General features: G+C 40.9%; 2 long non-coding RNA genes across 3 annotated transcripts in view; both read right to left on the reverse strand.

Moving 5' to 3' along the window:
- The window catches only part of LOC126059197 (uncharacterized), a 309,811-nt gene that overhangs the window by 209,827 nt on the left and 87,957 nt on the right, over nt 1-12,027 (reverse strand). The gene's annotated exons all lie outside the window — the stretch shown is intronic.
- Nucleotides 542-9,097, reverse strand: LOC126059198 (uncharacterized). The gene is made up of 3 exons (XR_007513397.1): nt 8,860-9,097; nt 1,306-1,511; nt 542-820 (listed from the first exon to the last, which is right to left on the reverse strand). It is a non-coding gene; the product is annotated as an uncharacterized LOC126059198 (long non-coding RNA).

Genomic DNA, 12,027 nt, shown 5'->3' on the forward strand with positions numbered 1-12,027 from the left:
CAATGTCACTGAATTGTACATGTAGAAATAGTTGAATTTGTGTATTTTTTGCTGTACATATTTTCAACAGCAATAAAAAATAAAATTTTAAAAAGCATAAAAAAAGAACAAGCTTTTGTACATTTGTCTTTTATTGAAATATATATTTTGCTTTTATTTATCGTTTCTGTTATTTTAATGTCAACTTTAATCTTTATTAATGCCTCCTTCCCGTGGTTTCCTTTGTTCTCCTAGGTTTAAGACTTATAACAATGTCTTAGCTATAGTGCTACTGTAACAGAAATACCACAAGTGAATAGCTTTAACAAACAGAAATTCATTTTCTCACAGTTAAGGAGAACAGAAGTCCAAATTTAGGGTGCCTGCAGTCGAGGAAGACTGTCCTTCTGTGTCCACTCTGGAGGAAGGTTCTTGTCGCTTCAGCTTCTGCTTCCTGGTTCCTTGGAGATTTCCGCGTGTCTTGGCATCTATCCTACCCCATCTCTTTTGCTTTTTTCACCTCTTTTATATCTGAAAAGAGATTGACTCAAGATACACCCTACACTAATCCTGCCTCATTAACATAACAAAGACAACCCATTCCCAGATTATAACCACAGGCCTACAGGTTAGGATTTACAACATACATTTTGGGGGGACATAATTCAACCTGTAGCAAACACCAACCCATTTCAGTTCCTCAGAGTTTGAATCCATGTGTGATTCTCAGCACATTGTGTAGCATGACAGGTTTACAGCAAGAATAAGTGGATGAAATGACAGCCATTGAATCTCATGGTCCTGAAAAAGCTGCTCATTGATAGTCACATGACTGAGATACCTTTAAAAAAAAAAAAGAAAAACCCTCATGAGCCGGGTATCTCTGCTTTCAGGGAACTTCATCTCTGGGGTGAAGAGACATACCCGTGGAAATCTTGAAAGTCAACCAAGCAAGGCCATGTAGAAGAATCATCAAAGGAGTGGAGGTCACAAATCATTTCAGTTCACTAGGTCCACGCAGCTCATGTTCCTGTCCTTTCATAACCTCTTGCTTGGACATTAGTCACTTGCCTGATGAAGGACTGCAGACACTCAGATCTATTTTTTTAAAAAAACCAGCATTGCTTTCTCTGCTCTGCCTACTAAGCCAGTTCTTAATCAAAAGATTAAAATTGTGGAAACTAGAGAACTAAGAATGATTTCGTCCCTCATTTGAGACTGGGGACATGAGACTATCTTAGAAGCAAGAATGGCTCTCAGGACTGGCACTGTCATGCATTCAACTTTGAGTCACAAAAGGTGTGAGATTTGACCTAATTAACCCACCTGTACATCTGGTCACTATAAACTGGAATCTTGATAGCGATGGGTTTGGTTTTTGGGGGGTGTACATCTGGAATCCACTCCACAGAATTCTCACGAGACAGTTATCCAAAGTTTTCTTCTAGTAATGGAGTAATACCCCACGGTGGGGCAATTCCGCTGGTCAGCTGGCTGCATGGCGGAGGGCTTTTCCAGATGCAGTAGGTGCTCTGTATTTATTCACCAAGCGAATGAATGTGAGAACATTCCTTTTGTTGAGATGCTCTCAACCTCTCCCTAACTTCTACCCTATGGATGTATTCTGTTCCCTGAATCACACACAAATACACACAATTTGTCCAGTTTGGGGACAGACCTAGCCTAGGGATACACAAAGATTTTCCAAAGGAATACAGCAAAGACAGTTTTAAGAGAATGAATTCCCAATCCTTATGTCCACTTCTCTAGAATCCATCTGAGACCAAACCTCAATAAGGGCTGTATCGAGTTCTTTCCCCTCTCCCCACCACTCAACTCCCCTGCCTGTCATGCAGGCCCCTTTCTCATTTGACAAAAGAAAGGCACACCGCTCACACAACCCAGATCGTTCTCTGGTACACAGCCCAGTGTGTAAATATTGGAAACATTTGAGTTAGGAACTGACCACTGAGAATGGGAATGGCTCAAACAATTGAATAATACATAGTTTTGCATGCCACCAGGTTTCTAATTCTTTGCTTTCAACGAAAGTGAAGGAAAACTTAATTCATCTGCTGATATATCACTGAAAATAAAGTTTGATGACAAATCACTGAGTTCAAAGCACTGAGGGACATCTCTGTAACAAAATTATGTTCCCAACAACTTTTGTAAGTAAACAAAGTTTCTCACGGCTTAGATTTATAAAAACTAAAAAACAGTCATCTTTGTATACATGAACTAACTTACAAAAACATCCCATCCACCCCACTAAATAATAAATTTATCAAAAAAATTTTACTTTAATGTGCTTTAATTACAAAAATTTATTTTAAAAAAACTTAGGTGATTTTCATCAATTGCATACTAACCATACCTATAATGATAATTCAACTAAATATAAATATTTTAACACCTATTAGTGCCTTGTGGTCACAGAAGTGTTTTTAAAAATCTATTTTTATTTATTTATTTATGTTGCAGGGACGTATGATCAGTTGATCAATAATAAACTTTCAGGTATAAAAATAAAACCTGCGAAAGCAAGAACCTGCGTAAAGTGCAAACCAGTCAGAAAAGGAAAAGTCAAACATTTTCCACTAAATAGGGAGCGATAGAAAAGTGGTGACCGCACCCTGTCAAAGGCAGAAAACTTGTAAGACCCAGAAAAAGAAGATGGTCGTGGTTTTACTGTATTAGAAATGAAAACACAATCGAAAGAAAAAAAGAGACGATGTTAAATTTCCAGCTATTAAAGAGCTAGGTTCAAATATATTTTTAAATAGATGATCACGTGTACCAAATTTTTAGGTATTTAAATTCCATTGGGTACATTTTAAAAGAGTGCTGCAATTTAAAAAAAAAAAACAAACCCACTGCCGTCGAATCAGCTCTGACTCATAGCAACACTATAGGACAGAGTAGAACTGCCCTACAGGGTTTATGGAAGCAGACTGCCACATCTTTCTCCCGCTGCCCAGTGGCTGGTGGGTTCTGAACCACTGACCTTTCAGTTAACAACCAAGCACTTTAACCACTGTACCACCAGGGCTCCAGGGTTGCAATAGTTTTATTTAAATTGACAATATTTGCTATACAATTTACTAATTATATCCCTTGCTTGTGTAAATAAAAACTGCTATGTTCAATAATAATTATGTAAATTTAAGAGAAAATAATTCAGTTGTCATTTTTTAAATGTGTATAATTTTCAAAATTCTGAGGGATAAGCAACAAAAAAAGTTTGAAGGCTACAGCTTTGGAAGATGTCCCAGGTCTCTGCTGCTCATCTCCCAGGCTACTGCCCTAGATCTTCCTGTTGCCACCTGTTATGGTTTGAACTGTATCTTGTACAAGAGAATAAAACACTGCCTGGTTCTGTGCCATCCTCACAATAGTTGTTATGTTTCAGCCCATTGTTACAGTCACTGTGTCAGTATACCTCATTGAGGGTCTTCCTCTTCTAATTGACTGAATTATGTTCCCCAAGAATATGTGCTGTATGGTCTGACTGAGATTAGAAGGACCCCGGTGGTCATGGCCCCCAGACATTCTGTTGGCCCAGGACAGGAACCATTCCCGAAGCCAACTCTTCAGACATGGATTGGACTAGACAATGGGTTGGAGTGGGATGCTGGTGAAGAGTGAGCTTCTTGAATCAGGTGCACACTTGAGACTACATTGGCATCTCCTGCCTGGAGGGGAGATGAGAGGGTGGAGGGGGTTAGAAGCTGGTGAAATGGACACGAAAAGAGAGAGTGGAGGGAGAGAGTGGGCTGTCTCATTAGGGGGAGAGTAACTGGGAGTGTGTAGCAAGGTGTATTTGGGTTTTTGTATGAGACACTGACTTGATTTGTAAACTCACTTAAAGCACAATAAAAATTATATTTAAAAAAAAACTTCAAAAGCAAAAAGAATATGTGCTGTAAATTCTAACCTCTATGCCTGTGGTTATGGATTCCCTGTGGAGCAGTGGTTATGAGTACAGGTGCCAACAAAAAGTTGTTGTTGTTGTTAGGTGCCATCGGGTCAGTTCCGACTCATAGCGACCCTGTGCACAACAGAATGAAACTGCCCGGTCCTGCACCACCCTTACAATCGTTGTTATGCTTGAGCTCATTGTTGCACCTACTGTGTCAATCCACCTCATTGAGAGTCTTCCTCTTTTCCACTGACCCTGTACTCTGCCAAGCATGATGTCCTTCTCCAGGGACCAATCTCTTCTGACAACTTGTCCAAAATATGTAAGATGCGGTCTCGCCATCCTTGCTTCTAAGGAGCATTCTGGACCACTTCTTCCAAGACAGATTTGTTTGTTCTTTTGGCAGTCCATGGTGTATTGAATATTCTTCACCAACACCACAATTCAAAGATGTCAATTCTTCTTCGGTCTTCCTTATTCATTGTCCAGCTTTCACATGCATATGATGTGATTGAAGATACCATGGCTTGGGTCAGGCGCACCTTAGTCTTCAAGATGACATCTTTGCCCTTCAACACTTTGAAGAGGTCCTTTGCAGCAGATTTGCCCAATGCAATGTGTCTTTTGATTTCTCGACTGCTGTTTCCATGGCTGTTGATTGTGGATCCAAGTGAAATGAAATCCTGGACAACTTCAATCTTTTCTCTGTTTATCATGATGTTGTTCATTGGACCAGTTATGAGGTTTTTTCTTTATGTTGAGGTGTAATACATACTGAAGGCTGTGGTCTTTGATCTTCATTAGTAAGTGCTTCAAGTCCTCTTCACTTTCAGCAAGCCAGGTTGTCTCATCTACATAACGCAGGTTGTTGATGAGTCTTCCTCCAATTCTGATGCCCCGTTCTTCTTCATATAGTCCAGCTTCTTGGATTATTGCCTCAGCATACAGATTAAATAGGTATGGTGAAAGAATACAACCCTGATGCACACCTTTCCTGACTTTAAACCAATCAGTATCCCCTTGTTCTGTCCGAACAACTGCCTCTTGATCTATGTACAGGTTCCTCATGAACACAATTAAGTATTCTGGAATTTCCGTTCTTTGCAGTGTTATCCATAGTTTGTTATGATCCACACAGTCGAATGCCTTTGCATAGTCAATAAAACACAGGTAAACATCCTTCTGGTATTCTCTGCTTTCAGCCAGGATCCATCTGACAACAGCAATGATATCCCTGGTTCCACATCCTCTTCTGAAACTGGCCTGAATTTCTGACAGTTCCCTGTCGAAATACTGCTGCAGCCATTTTTAAATGATCTTCAGCAAAATTTTGCTTGTGTGCAATATTAATGATATTGTTCCATAATTTCCACATTCGGTTGGATCACCTTTCTTGGGAATAGGGATAAATATGGATCTCTTTCAGTCAGTTGGCCAGGAAGCTGTCTTCCATATTTCTTGGCAGAGATGAGTGAGCACCTCCAGGTCTACATCTGTTTGTTGAAACATCTCAATTGATATTCCATCAATTTCTGGAGCCTTGTTTTTTGCCAATGCCTTCAGAGCAGTTTGGACTTCCTCCTTCAGTACCATCGGTTCCTGATCATATGCCACCTCTTGAAATGGTTGAATATAGACTAATTCTTTTTGGTATAATGACTCTGTGTATTCCTTCCATCTTCTTTTGATGCTTCCTGCATAGTTTAATATTTTCCCCCATGGAATCCTTCACTACTGCAACTCGAGCCTTGAATTTTTTCTTCAGTTCTTTCAGCTTGAGAAACGCCGAGCGTGTTCTTCCGCTTTGGTTTTCCATTTCCAGCTCTTTGCACATGTCATTATAATAATTTACTTTGTCTTCTCGAGAGGCCCTTTGAAATCTTCTGTTCAGTTCTTTTACTTCATCAATTCTTCCTTTTGCTTTAGCTGCTTGATGCTCAAGAGCAAGTTTCAGAGTCTCCTCTGACACCCATCTTGGTCTTGTCTTTCTTTCCTGTCTTTTCAGTGACCTCTTGCTTTCTTCATGGATGATGTCCTTGATGTCATTCCACAACTCATCTGGTTTTCGGTCACTAGTGTTCAATGCATCAAATCTATTCTTCAGATGTTCTCTAAATTCAGGTGGGATATACTCAAGGTCATATTCTGGCTCTCATGGACTTGCTCTGATTTTCTTCACTTTCAGCTTGAACTTGCATATGAGCAATTGATGGTCTGTTCCACAGTTGGCCCCTGGCCTTGCTCTGACTGAGGATATTGAGCTTTTCCATCGTCTCTTTCCACAGATGTAGTCAATTTGATTTCTGTGTGTTCCATCTGGCACGGTCCATGTGTATAGTCACCATTTATGTTTTTGAAAGAAGGTATTTGCAATGAAGAAGTCGTTGGTCTTGCAAAATTCTATCATTCGATCTCTGGCATTGTTTCTATCACCAAGGCCATATTTTCCAACTACTGATCCTTCTTCTTTGTTTCCAACTTTCGCATTTCAATCGCCAGTAATTATCAATGCATCTTGATTGCATGTTCAATCAATTTCAGACTGCAGCAGCTGATAAAAATTTTCTATTTCTTCATCTTTGGCCCTAGCGGTTGGTGTGTAAATTTGAATAATAATCAAAAAGGTTAGCAGTTCAAATCCACCAGCCGCTCCTTGGAAACCCTATGGCATAGTTCTACTCTGTCCTCTAGGGTCACTATGAGTCAGAACTGATTCAAAAGCAACAGGTTTGCTTGTTTTGGCTTTACGCCTATGATTATAATCCCATTTGGGAATGGGTTGTCTTTGTTATATTAATGAGTCAAGATTAGTGTAGGGTGTATCTTGAGTCAATCTCCTTTGAGTTATAAAAGAGATTAAACAAGTGAACAGAAGAGACATGGGGTAAGATAGACTCCAAGACACATGAAGATCTCCAAGGAACCAGGAAGCAGAAGAGAAAGGACCTTACTCCAGGGTCAACAGAGAGAGAAAGCCTTCCCCTAAAGCTGGCACTCTGAATTTGGACTTCTAGCATCCTGAACTGTGAGGAAATAAGTTTCTGTTTGTTAAAGCCACCCATCTGTGGTATTTCTGTGACAGCAGCACTAGATAACTAAGACACTACCTTCCACCTGGACTAGAACCTCCAGCGTCTTTCCTTGGTTTGACTGGATCTGGACCTGTTCTCCAAGCATCTCACTCCCAGGAAAGCCTTTTCACAGATAAATCTGGTCATGTCAGCCCTTCTTCAAAATCTGTTGGATGTCAGTCCACTGAAAAGAGGACTCTGAGCCAGGTAAAAATTTACATGAAGCCTTTAATTAAGATGAACATGTTAGGAAATGTTGATACAAATTTTACTCTTTCTTGTTAGATTGTTGCATTAGATTGTGTCTTAGTTTCTTTTGTGTTGTTATAACAAAAAACACCACAAGTGGGAAGCTTTAATGAACAGAAATTTATTTTCTTAAGTTTTAGAGGCTAGCCGTTTGAATTCAGGGCATCGGCAAGGTTATGCGCTCTCTTTGTTGGCACTAGGTGAAGGTGCTTCCTTGCCCTGTTCAGCTTCTATAGCCTTGAGCGTTTCTTGGTGTTCCTTGGCTTGTAGACGGATTCTCACATGGTCTCTGTCTTCCCTCTTTGTGTGTCCGTGTCTCCTCTACTGTTTTTATAAGACACCACTCAGAAGAGATTAGGTTTAGGATCCATCCTACTCCAGTATGGCCCCATTGATAGAACAAAAGAAAGCCCTATTTCCTAACAGGATCATATTTACAGGTACAGGGGTTTAGACTTCAACATAACTTTCAGATGGACACAGCTCAAACCATAACAGATGACATAAAACAGAGGTAGCAAACCAACAGCCTGTAGGCCACATCTGGCTTGCAGATGTGTTTGGTTTGAAATCCAATGTGTTTTTTAATATTCTGAAGGAGCAACACTAGGTCAGGGTTCCCATGTAGCAATTTAACTTGAGAGGAGTCACCTTTGTCCTTTTGGACAGGGCCCCACCTGACCTGCTTCACAAAGTGTGTTGTTGCCTGGTATATGCAGGCAATTCTATTTGAGACTCTGAGACTCAGTTTTTTACTATATGGAGTGTATTAACTGTATGATATCTTCTCTATATCACAGATATCTTAAACACCAAAAAAAAAAAAAAAAGGTTACAATATGATAATATCGATTAAAAAAAAAAAAGGAAAACCAAATGTGTGTGTGTGTGTGTGTGTGTGTGCATGTAGCCCTGGTGGCACAGTGGTTAAAATATTAACCGTTAACCCAAAGGTCAGAGTTCAAATCTACCAGCTGATCCTTGGAAACCCTATGGGGCAATTCTACTCTGTCCTATAGGGTCACTAGGAGTTGGAATAGACTCCACAGCAATGGGTTTAGTATATATACATGTGTGTGTTTTAAACAAATTTAAAACAAAATCACTCACATCCAGTTTCTCTGAGGACTTCCTTCTGGGTCATCACTAACTGCGTTCTTTGCTCTCTCCCTTTTATGATCCCCACACCCCCAAAACTCTTCCTGTGCCATCTCTGGTGGCTCTCAGCTGGGAAGTGGGTGTGTTGCTGTGCTTGCTTTGTCTGATGGAGCCCAAGGACTGGTTGAACTAAGGTGTGTGGATGAAGATGAAATCCCTCGGCTGAATGTGTCTGTGCCACAACTAAGTCATCCTCAAAAGGGTCCTGAACCCCTAATACAATAGTATTTGAGGAATCTTACAGCAGATTCCCCATGCCCAAAGGCCTGAGCCCTTCCACCAAAAACAATGTCTGATGAAGGAAGCCTCTCTGGCCCAAGTGATCCGATCTGTGCCTCACTCTACAAGTACTAGAATATGTATATGCAGCAGGGAGATGAGACAAATCTTATTGACCTCCTAGATTTTACACATCAGCTCTGGATGGAATTTGTCTCTAGGATCAATTAACCCTTGCCCAAACAAAGGAAATCAACTTACCCGCAAGTGGAGCTTTCAGGCAGGGCCTGACATAAGCAAGCATTCGGTGTGTGTTGCCTTGCTCTTCCCTCTGCTGTTGGGTTATTAAGAAGTACTGATGCTTGCAGCTCTGATAGCAGCCCGGGCTCCTAGCAGAGACAATGACGCAGGGTTGTACCTAGGAAACTTGTGTCTCCTTTTTAGTTAAGCTGGATAGCAGACTCTCTGGGTACAAACCAGGATCCAGGTCTGACAAACACTTGTGTAGCTCACAGCAAGTTTTAGCAACATTTTCCCCCACACTCAGAGAAGATGCTTCTTCAGGTGAAGGAGATGAATTTAGAAAGACTTGGAGACAGGTATGCTGGTGGGAATAACAGTCCAGCCCACCGCTCTACAAAATTTTAAAAAGCAAAGATGTCACTTTGATGACTAAAGTACATCTGACTCAAGCCATGGTCTTCTCAGTCACCTCACATGCATGCAAAATTTGGACTATGAAAAAGGAAGACAGCAGAAGAATTGATGCATTTAAACAGTGAGGTTGGCAAAGAATATCGAATATACCATGAACTGACAAAGGAGCAAACAAATCAGTCTTAAAAGAAATACAAACAGAATGCACTTTAGAGGTGAGAATGGCAAGACTTCAGCTGGCTTACTTTGGGCACATTACCAGGAAAGACCAACTGCTAGAAAAGGACATCATATCTGATAAAGTAGAGGGGTCAGTGAAAAGGAGGGAAACCCTCAATAAAATGGAATGTCACAATAGTCACAGCGGACTCAAACATACCAACAATCGTGAAGATAGCACAAGACCAGGCAACATCTCAATCTGTTATATATAAGGCCGCTCTAAGTCAGAGACAACTCGACGGCAACTAGCAACAATAACAACCATGAATGAGCACTAAAGAAGATGTAACTTTGGGATCCAGGCCGTGGGCTCCATCCAGCTCTGAGGGATCTGGACCATTGACAGAAAACCATGGAAGCTCATGAACATTCATGATTCTATATTGGAAAGCAACTCATGAAAGGAAGAGAAGGAGGGATGAGGAAGAGGGAAGAGCCCTGCAGGGAGGTCTTGTGGATGTCAGGAGGAAGCAGGACTAAGCATGCTGAGAGAAAGTCTATTGGCACTTCTCTTTTCTGAAGGACACAGTGAGGCACTTCTCTGCTCAGAGAAGTTTTGCCAAATTGTCTTTATTAGTCATGCAAATAGAAGAAAGACTCTTACTTCTACCATCCAAGTACTGACAATCTTTATAAAGGGACTGCTGTGAGCAGCACGTATCTTTTCTTAGATTTTTCCTTGCTCTGGGGAAGGGTTATGATGGGCCCGTTTGTGTTTGCTTAACAAGGTTTCCTTGATCTAGGTAGATTGGAGGAAGACCCAGTTGCTTCCTCCTGAGGTTGAAAATGAGTATAACCACTTAAGAGGCAAAAAAGGGAACCAAGACTCCAGAAGGAAACATGCCACAAGGGTGGCAGACGGGGACAGAGATTTGAACTCATTGCAGCTCAACACAGAACTGGAGGTTCTGGAGACAGGTGTGCTGGTGAGATGGAAAGGGCTCTGGGCCAGGCCCCAGCCATGAGGTCTTGTTTGGGAAAATGGCCAAGCCCATGAGCAGACATTAAAGAAGCTGTGACTTAAGGACCTCGGCCATGAGCTCCACTCAACTTTGAGGGACCTGAACAATTGAGAGAACCATGGCAGCTCATGAACGTTCATGACCCTGTACAAGACGGAGTTCAACAGTGACAAACATAAAAAAGTGGTGGAGGCCAGATCAGGCTCTTTACTTTTTAACTTACTTTTGGAAGCAGGATCAATGCCCCTAGAATTTATCAAGCCTTTGGAGTTCTTTAAGTACTGGCAGGTGGGAGGAATCTCGAGCGGGTCAATGAGGACCATAACGAAGATATGGTTAATCTCCCTCTTCTCCCTGAAGTCTTTGCTCAAATATTAGCTTCTCAAGGAGGTTTATCCTAATCATTGTATTTATAATTGCAATGCTTGATTCCCTTTACTATGCTCTGTTTTCCTTTTTCTGTAGCATTCTATGTTTTTACTGTGTTCACTGTTGGATGTCTGTCTGTCCCTATGAGAATGTAATGGCCACAAGGACATAACGGATACTCAGTAAAAACCTGTTGAATTAAATAATTGAAAAGATGGCATCAAGGTAACTATGTGTGTGTATTAACAAGTTAATAAAGACAGTCATACCAAACGTAAGCTACATACCTCACGGGCTTTGGGAGCCTCAACCAACAATCAATTGTTTGAATTCTCCCAATTCCACTTGTTTGAAATATACAAAAACAAAATATCAAACTAGGGGAAACACAGTTCAACTTCATTTAATAACAAGGAAAATTGAGTCTAGCAAAGGAAAATGACTTATCCAAGGTTTTTGTTGCTGTTACTGTTGTTAGTTACCACCAAGTCAACTCTGATTCATGGCAAATTTAAGTATAACAGAACTAAACATTGCCCAGCCCTACACCATCTTCGTGATCATTGGTATGTTTGAGTTCATTGTTGTCGCTATTGTGTAGTGTCTTCCAACCTAGGGAGCTCATCTTCCAGTACCATACTGGATGATATTCTGTTGTGATCTGTAAGGTTTACATTGGCTAATTTTTGGAAGTAGATAGCCAGGTCTTTCTTTCTAATCTGTCTTAGTCTGGAAGCTTTGCAGAAACCTGTCCATAATGGGCGACCCAGTTGATATTTGAAATACCAGTGGCACAGCTTCCAGCATCACAGCAACACACAAGCCACCACAGTATAGCCAACCGACAGGCAGGTGGTGGTATCCAAAGTTACAATTGAGAAAACTGAATTCGCTAACCAAACTTATAATGAAGCAACTATCTTGAGCTTACTGGCTTGTTTAAACAATTATACATACTGCGACAATCCTCTTCTCACTCCATTTGTCTATTATTATATTGTCTGTTATTTTTCTCCTTACTAGCTAGGAAAATAAAATAAAAATGGTGGCCTGAATGGACTCATCACGCCAAGGTGGAGGCTTTCCTCCTCGTGGGAGACCACGTGTATGACGTTGTGCTGCCCTGTGCTTGCCTCAGGGTTTACACACAGTAGAGGCATAATCAATATCAGTTTCTCCTTCAGTATTTCACCTCTACCTTTGGAAAACAGTTAAATAT

Source organism: Elephas maximus, chromosome 16 (assembly GCF_024166365.1).
Source record: "Elephas maximus indicus isolate mEleMax1 chromosome 16, mEleMax1 primary haplotype, whole genome shotgun sequence".
Lineage (NCBI taxonomy): Eukaryota > Metazoa > Chordata > Mammalia > Proboscidea > Elephantidae > Elephas > Elephas maximus.